This window comes from Triticum aestivum, chromosome 2A (assembly GCF_018294505.1).
Source record: "Triticum aestivum cultivar Chinese Spring chromosome 2A, IWGSC CS RefSeq v2.1, whole genome shotgun sequence".
Taxonomy (NCBI): Eukaryota; Viridiplantae; Streptophyta; class Magnoliopsida; order Poales; family Poaceae; genus Triticum; species Triticum aestivum.
This window is the reverse complement of record NC_057797.1, coordinates 521,173,273-521,181,757: the sequence shown is the minus strand read 5'-3', so window position 1 is coordinate 521,181,757 and position 8,485 is coordinate 521,173,273.

The following is an 8,485-nucleotide window of genomic DNA, read 5'->3' as shown; positions in this document are numbered from 1 at the left end:
ATCATACAAGTTTCCAATCTATTTAATTTTGCAATCTTTACTTTCAATCTATACCATAAAAATGCCTAAAATATTTATCTTATTATTATCATCTCTATCAGATATCACTCTTGCAAGTGGCCATGAAGGGATTGACAACCCCTTTATCGTGTTGGTTGCGAGGTTCTTATTTGTTTGTGTAGGTATGAGGTGACTCGCGCGTGGTCTCCTACTGGATTAATACCTTGGTTCTCAAAAACTGAGGGAAATACTTACGCTGCTTTACTGCATCACCCTTTCCTCTTCAAGGGAAAACCAACGCAGTGCTCAAGAGGTAGCACTCCGATGCCCAGTTCCTTCGTGCCATAAAGATTTAGTATTTTACTGCTTGGCTGCTCGGATGTGTGGACCAAATTTGGCTGCACAAACTGCTTAAGCGGTGCCAAATAATTTTCTAATGGCACTGCTAATGAGATGGCAACAATTTAAGATACTAGGTACAAACTGTGACACTGTCTTAGGATGCATTTGGTTGAAGGTGTGGTATGAATGGGTTGGGGCCGTGACAATGTCTGAATCACATCTAACAAATGATTTGTAAAAACGAAAGAGGGTCTAACCTTCTCTGCACATGCCAGAAATTTCCTCCCACTGTCCAAAGATTCAAATGCAACTAGCTTCACGCATGGAGATTGATGGTGACAACGAGCAGATAGATCTTCAGCCACCCTGCTCCATTCGTTGCCACTGATGGTCCTAGGGAGCTACAAGAGGAAGAAATGACTCAAATCGACCACTGGGTAAAAATCCTTCATTCCAAGTCATAGCCTAAGAGAGAGAAGGGAGGCATACCCAGGTGGTTAAGGAGTCGTTGCCGGAGGAGGAACCACTGGAGAGGTCTTTGAAGAAGACCATGGCGACCCCGGCGGTTGGATGCGAGACGGTGAGAGCAAGGAAGCGGCTATAGCTTAGGAAGGGAGGAAGGAAGGAGGAAATAGGGGAAATGTGACTTGTGGTCGGGGAGAAAAGGGGGTGGGGAAGGGGGGAAGGGGGCGGGGTAGATATTTTGGCGGTAGGCCAAAATTTTGGAAATGTGGAGGGAAACTTTGTGCGGTGCCGCCGGACCATTCACTTTGAACGATTGTGTGCATCGCAAACTATTCTTCTGCTTTACGTGCATGGGATGACTTTGATAATTCAAATTTTAGTGGAAATTTCCTCGGGTACGTCATTGCATAATTCAACATTGCTTGCTAATTTGGGCACACAAAAGAGCATACAGCAGGCAAACCACACTAACTAAATCGAGCAATTTTAGTAATTAAACAGAGCCAGTTAACCTAAACATTTCTCTAACAAAAGAACAGCATTAAAAACAACGCATAATTTTAACAAATCTGCCGGTGTGAGATGAGACGTCGATGACTTGTCTTGGTGACATTTCGCCCTTGGTGGACTCCGCGTCCCCCTGCTGAAGTTGACCGCATCCTCGTCCTCGTCACCGCCCTCAAGGTTGTAGTACACGTAGTAGTGGCTGCGTCAGAGCTTGCTTTGGTACTCCACCGCTGATTCTCGATGGACAAACTCTTCTCTATCTCGACCTCGGCCACGCACAACTCCTCCTCCCGACGCTCCTCGATCTCCGCCGCCTCCTGCAACTCCAGCTCTCGCTCGGTGACCTCATGAGGAAGTAGGTGCTCCATGGCCACCGCCGCCTTTTCGGACGTGGGTTGCATGCTGCAGTCCGAGGTGGCCTGGAATATCTTTGCGTGTGCATCCTCGATCTTGGCGTGGATGGCCTCCACCCGGGCCAGGGTGACATCGGCGACACGGACGGCAGCTCGAGCGCTCTCGGCGTTTGCATCCGCCATCGCAGCAGCAGCTGCAGCCGACTCGCTACTGCAGCTGCCCTGTCGGCTACCGCAGACACCCTCTCGGCGGAAGCGGCTGTGCTCAATGCGGATGCGGTGGCACTCTCGGCGTAGGCGGCCGCGCTCTTGGCGCAGGTGGCGACGCTCGGGGGGTGAGGAAAAGGTGATCGGGATTCGTGGATTCGGGGGTTGTCGGCACTGGAGCAGACGAGTCAGCGAAGCTTAAGGAGGAAGACTTAAATAGACGCAGATATTTTCATCACAAACGATTTCTAGAAAACAATTGTGTGTGATGTTGTAGATATTTTTTATTAGCTGTGAAAGACGAATTTGGAGTAAAGTGGCAGCGTATGGTGTTTTAAATGTACGAGAAATTTTGTAGTACTAATACAATTGTCATGTCAAATTTTGGAAAATTGCAGGGGTCATTTGACCTTTTAAGACATTTAAGTGATTTTCTAGCCATTTAATGTCCGTAATTGAAATTTGAACTACATGTACATGCAACAGCTAACCATAACGGTTTGAAAACTCATATTTTGTGTACTTGTGCGTGATTTAATTCCATGTGTAGTAAATTGGAAGGAATTTTCACACATATTGGTCTAATGGCTATGACACAATTAAGCATGGAGTGACATGGCATTTTAATTCCAAAAAATAAAAAAATCAGAAACACATGAAACCTTGCTTGATGTAATGTCATGCCACCAAGATGATGTGGTAAATTTTTTGGCATGTTTGACGAAAGTTTGGACACACACCCCTCACAAACCGGAGCAACTCACTAGAACGCTCGTGGTTCCGAGAGGGACAATGCATGTTTGATGATGAACGGCATATAGCTTCCTCTCATGGCCTTCAATTTTTTAATATGTTTAACGTGCACTACTACAACTGTAATGTGAAATTTTGAAAAAAAATTAGGGGTCATTTGACATTTTAAAGACATTTGAGTGATTTTTTTAGCCATTTAATGACCGTAATTCAAATTTGAACTACATCTACATGCAACGGCTAACCATGATGGTTTGGAAAATCATATTTGTGTACTTGTGTGTGAGTTAATTCCATGTGCAGTAAATTAGAAGGAATTTTCAAACATATTTGTCTCACGACATGGACACATGCATATGTATGCATGGAGTGACATGGCATTTTAATTCCAAAAAACTAAAAAAACATCAGAAGCACATGAAACCTTGGTTGATGTAATATCATGCCACCAAGATGATGTGGTAAAAAAATTGGCATGTTTGACGAAAGTTTGGACACGCCCTCACAAACCGGAGCAACTCACTGGAAGGCTCGTGGTTCCGAGAGGGAACAATGCATGTTTGATGACGGACGGGAGATATATAGCTTCCTCTTACGGCCTTTATTTTTTTCTACGTGTAACATGCACTACTACAACTGTAATGTGAAATTTTGGAAAATTCTAGGGATCATTTGACCTTTTAAAGACATTTAAGTGATTTTATAGCCATTTAATGACCATAATTCAAATTTAAACTACATCTACATGCAACAGCTAACCATAACGGTTTGAAAAATCATATTTATGTACTTGTATGCGAGTTAACTCCATGTGTACTAAATTAGAAGAAATTTTCAAACATATTTGCCTCACGACATGGACAGATGCATATGCATGCATGGAGTGGCATGGCATTTTAATTCGAAAAAATAAAAAAATCAGAAACGCATGAAACCTTGCTTGAAGTAATGTCATGCCACCAAGATGATGTGATAAAAAATTGGCATGTTTGACAAAAGTTTGGACACACACCCCTCAAAAACTGGAGCAACTCACTAGAAGGCTCGTGGTTCCGAGCGGGAACAATGCATGTTTGACGACGAACGAGTGATATCTTCCTCTTACGGCTTTCAATTTTTTTTCTACGTGTAACGTGCACTACTACAACTCTAATGTGAAATTTTGGAAAATTCTAGGGGTCAGTTGACCTTTTAAAGACATTTAAGTGATTTTCTAGCAATTTAATGACCACAATTCAAATATGAACTACATCTACATGCAACGCCTAACCAAAATGGTTTGAGAAATCATATTTGTGTACTTGTGTGCGAGTTAATTCCATGTACAGTAAATTAGAAGGAATTTTCAAACATATTTGTCTCACGACATGGACACATGCATATGTATGCATGGAGTGACATGGTATTTTAATTCCAAAAAATCAATAAAATATCAGAAACACATGAAACCTTACTTGATGTAATGTCATGCCACCAAGATGATGTGGTAAAAAAATTGGCATGTTTGACGAAAGTTTGGACACACACCCCTCACAAACCGGAACAACTGACTAGAAGGCTCGTGGTTCCGAGAGGGAACAATGCATGTTTGATGACGAACGGGAGATAGCTTCCTCTTATGGCCTTCAATTTCTTTCTATGTTTAATGTGCACTACTAAAACTGTAATATGAAATTTTGAAAAGTTCTAGGGGTCATTTGACCTTTAGAGACATTTAAGTGAGTTTCTACCCATTTAATGATGGTAATTCAAATTTGAACTACATATATATGCAACGCCTAACCAAAACGGTTTGAAAAATCATATTTGTGTACTTGTGTGCGAGTTAATTCCATGTACAGTAAATTAGAAGGAATTTTCAAACATATTTGTCTCACGACATGGACACATGCATATATATGATGCATGGAGTGACATGGCATTTTAATTCCAAAAAAAAATTAGAAACACATGAAACCTTGCTTGATGTAATGTCATGCCATCAAGATGATGTGGTAAAAAAATTGGCCTGTTTGACGAAAGTTTGGACACACACCCTTCACAAACCAGAGCAACTCACTAGAAGACTCGTGGTTCCGAGAGGGAACAATCCATGTTTGATGACGAACGGGAGATAACTTGCTCTTATGGCCTTGTAACACCCTCGATGCGACTATAGCTCCCACGTGTCGAGGCATGACTTAGAGATATAATCGCATTGAAGGCATATGTCGCAAGTTAGGCAATCTTCACAACATCCCATGTAATATGATAATAAAAGGGAGATAACATAGTTGGCTTACACTCGCCACGTCAATCAAGTACATAAATAACATTACATCATCCAAAACACTCATGGCCCGACTACGGCGCCAAAATAAAGAGAACCCAACATGCGACAACGGTCCCGTTCACCCCCAACTGGGCACCACTACTGATCATCAGGAAAGGAAACATAGTATCGTTTAGAGTCTTCGTCGAACTCCCACTTGAGCTCATACGCGTCTCCTGGAGCGGAATCATCAGGCCCTGCATCTGGTGTAATAGTAATCTGTGAGCCACAGGGACTCAGCAATCTCGCACCCTCGCGATCAAGACTATTTAAGCTTATAGGTATGGCAAGGTAAAATATGAGTGGAGCTGCAGCAAGCGACTAGCAAGTATGGTGGCTAACTTATTCGCAAAAGAGAGCGAGAAGAGGAGGCAAAGCACGGGCGAGAAACTAGAGAATAACCTGCGTAAACATTACTCCAACACCGTGTCCACTTCTCGGACTCCGCCGAGAAGAGGCCATCATGGTAACACACTCGGTTGATTCATTTTAATTAAGTTAAGGTTCAAGTTATCTACAACCGGACATTAACAAATTCCCATATGCCCATATCCGCGGGCACGGCTTTCGAAAGTTCAATCCCTGCAGGGGAGTCCCAACTTAGCCCATGACAAGCTCTCACGGTCAACGAAGGAATAGACCTCCTCCCAAGACGTTCCGATCAGACTCGGTATCTCGGTAATTCAAGACACTTCGACAGGTTAAAACAAGACCAGCAACACCGCCTGAATGTGCCGACAAATCCCGATAGGAGCTGCACATATCTCGTTCTCAGGGCACACTCAGATAGGTCAAGCTACGAGTAAAACCAACCCTCAAGTTTCCCCGAGGTGGCCCCGCGGGCTGCCCGGTTCGGACCAACACTCAGAGGGAGCACTGGCCCGGGGGGGTTAAAATAAGATGACCCTTGGGCTCCGGTAACCCAAGGGAAAAAGAGGCTAGGTGGCGAATGGTAAAACCAAGGTTGGGCATTGCTGGAAAAGCTTTAATCAAGGCGAACTATCAAGGGGTTCCCATTATAACCCAACCGCGTAAGGAACGCAAAATCCGGGAACATAACACCGATATGACGGAAACTAGGGCGGCAAGAGTGGAACAAAACACTAGGCGAGAGGCCGAGCCTTCCACCCTTTACCAAGTATATAGATGCATTAAGATAACATGCCAATATAATGATATCCCAACAAGTAAATAAAAGATGTTCCAACAAGGAACGGCCTCCAATCTTCACCTGCAACTAGCAACGCTATAAGAGGGGCTGAGCAAAGCGGTAACATAGCCAATCAACGGTTTGCTAGGACAATGGTGGGTTAGCGGTTTGACATGGCAATTTGAGAAGCTTGCAAGCAAGTGGTAGGCATCATAGCAATGGCATAGCAAAAGAGCGAGCAAACTAGCATAGCAAAGATAGTAGTGATTTCGAGGGTATGATCATCTTGCCTGCACAGTTGTCAGAGTTGACTGGATCCTCAAGAGCAAACTCAACGGGCTACTCGTTAGCGAACTCGTCTCCCGGCTCTACCCAAACAAGACAAACAAGTAACAAGGATACAATCAACCACGTGCAAGACCAAGCAATATGATGAAATGATGATATGCTATGCGGAATGCAAAATGCAAGATATGGCAGGAAATGCATGAACCTGGCCTCAACTTGGAAATCCAAGTGTGCCACTGGAAAGATGAGATGAAATCGCTTGAAAACGATATAAAGAACGCCGGAATCGGAGTTACGGTTTGGAAATGGCAAGCGATTCAAAAATGACACCGGTCTGCGATTTACAGCAAGTAAGCATCTAAATGCAACAAGATGAACATGTTACAGCATCCAAACATGACAACAAAATACATGGCAGAGATGCACACAAGATTCTTAACAAAAGTCTAGCATTGAGCTACGGCCAAATCATCCGTTAACAGGTTCAAACAAGCATGGCAAAAACGCAAATGGTAAAACAGATCTCAGACTTAGTGAAATTAACACTTGTCTGGAATTTCAGATCATATAGCCCTCTTCGGAGCAACAAAACAACATGCTACAGGACCTGAACATGTCAAAGAAAGACATGGCATGGAGCTACTCAACAAGCTTAACAAAAGTCCCTTAGTGACCTTGAGCCAAAAGGGATCACAAAATATACTAACAAGCACACAAACATAGCAAAAACATAATCAGTTTTCAGACTTAGTGAAAACTAGGACATGCTGAAACATAACTCACGAAGGCATGTTTACGAGCTCGATGCACTCACTACAGTGCAAGTCATGGCAAGACAAGCATACATCCCTTAAGAAGGCACAAAATACAAGCTATACATGGCAAGAACAATAGCATAGCATGCACGGATCAACTACAGTAACATCGGCAAAATCGCAAACAAGTTGACGATCTGCCCAGATTCACCACGAAGCAAAAGTAGAGCTCGATTGACTCAAGCTAGGGTGCTCCATAATTTCAAACAAATACATGGATGGATAGAGCACTACAAGATTAACAAAATTCCCTTACTGATCATCCTCAAAAGAGGCACGGATCACTAGGAAACAACATGAACATATGGCATCGTGAGATAAACAATCCCAGGACTTAGTGAAATCACTAAGTCCCTGAAAACAGAATTAGCAAGTGCACCACTTTGCAAGCTTGCACAAGTCACCACACACATCCTAAAAATACATGGGTTGCACCTCTGGAGATATGACAAAACCCTTAACAAAACATATGAAGAACTCATGGGCATATCATGCACACAATAATCATGGCAAAAATGACAAAAGTGCTAAACGGAGCAACAGATCTGACAATTAACTCAAGTAGCCCTCTTCTAACAGCATTTCGGGCATCAATATGAGCTCAAATGAAAATGATGCAATGGAATAAAATGATGTACTCTCTGAGATGAACATTTTGATATGCTATATGCCCAAATCGGAGCTACGGATGCAAAGTTACGGAGCCTCGAACATGTGCACTTGGGCTAAAATCATGGGGACTTAGAAAGAGAAAATTAGGTCAACCCTGAAAAACAGATCTGGATCGGGGCGGCGCGCGAACCGAGGTGGATCCGGGCTCGCCGGCGGGCTGGAGCTCGCCGGAGTGGGTTCGCCGGCCGGGGAAGAGGGGAGACGAGGCTGGGGCGGCTCCGGCCGGCGCGGTGGCGGCGGGCGGAGGCGGCGGCGCGTGGAGGCGGAGGTGGCGGCGCGTGGAGGCGGCGGCGGCGCGTGGTGGCGTGGGGCGGCCGGCGGCTGGAGGCGGCGGGCGCGGGCCGGGGAGGGCAGGCGGCGGCGGATGGCCTTCAGGCCGCAGGGGCCTGGCCCGGGCTGCGCGGGCTTCGGCGGGAGGTGGCGGCTGCGCGCCACGTGGCGGCGTGGGAGAGGCGGCGGCGGTGTATCCGGCCCGGACGGAAAATGTCCGGCGCGTGGAGCTGCAGTTTTTAGGGTTTCGGGGAGGAAGAAGATCCGAAAACGGAGGGGTGTATATATAGGCATAGAGGGAGTTATGAGAGTCCAAATGAGGTGCGGTTTTCGGCCACGCGATCTTGATCAA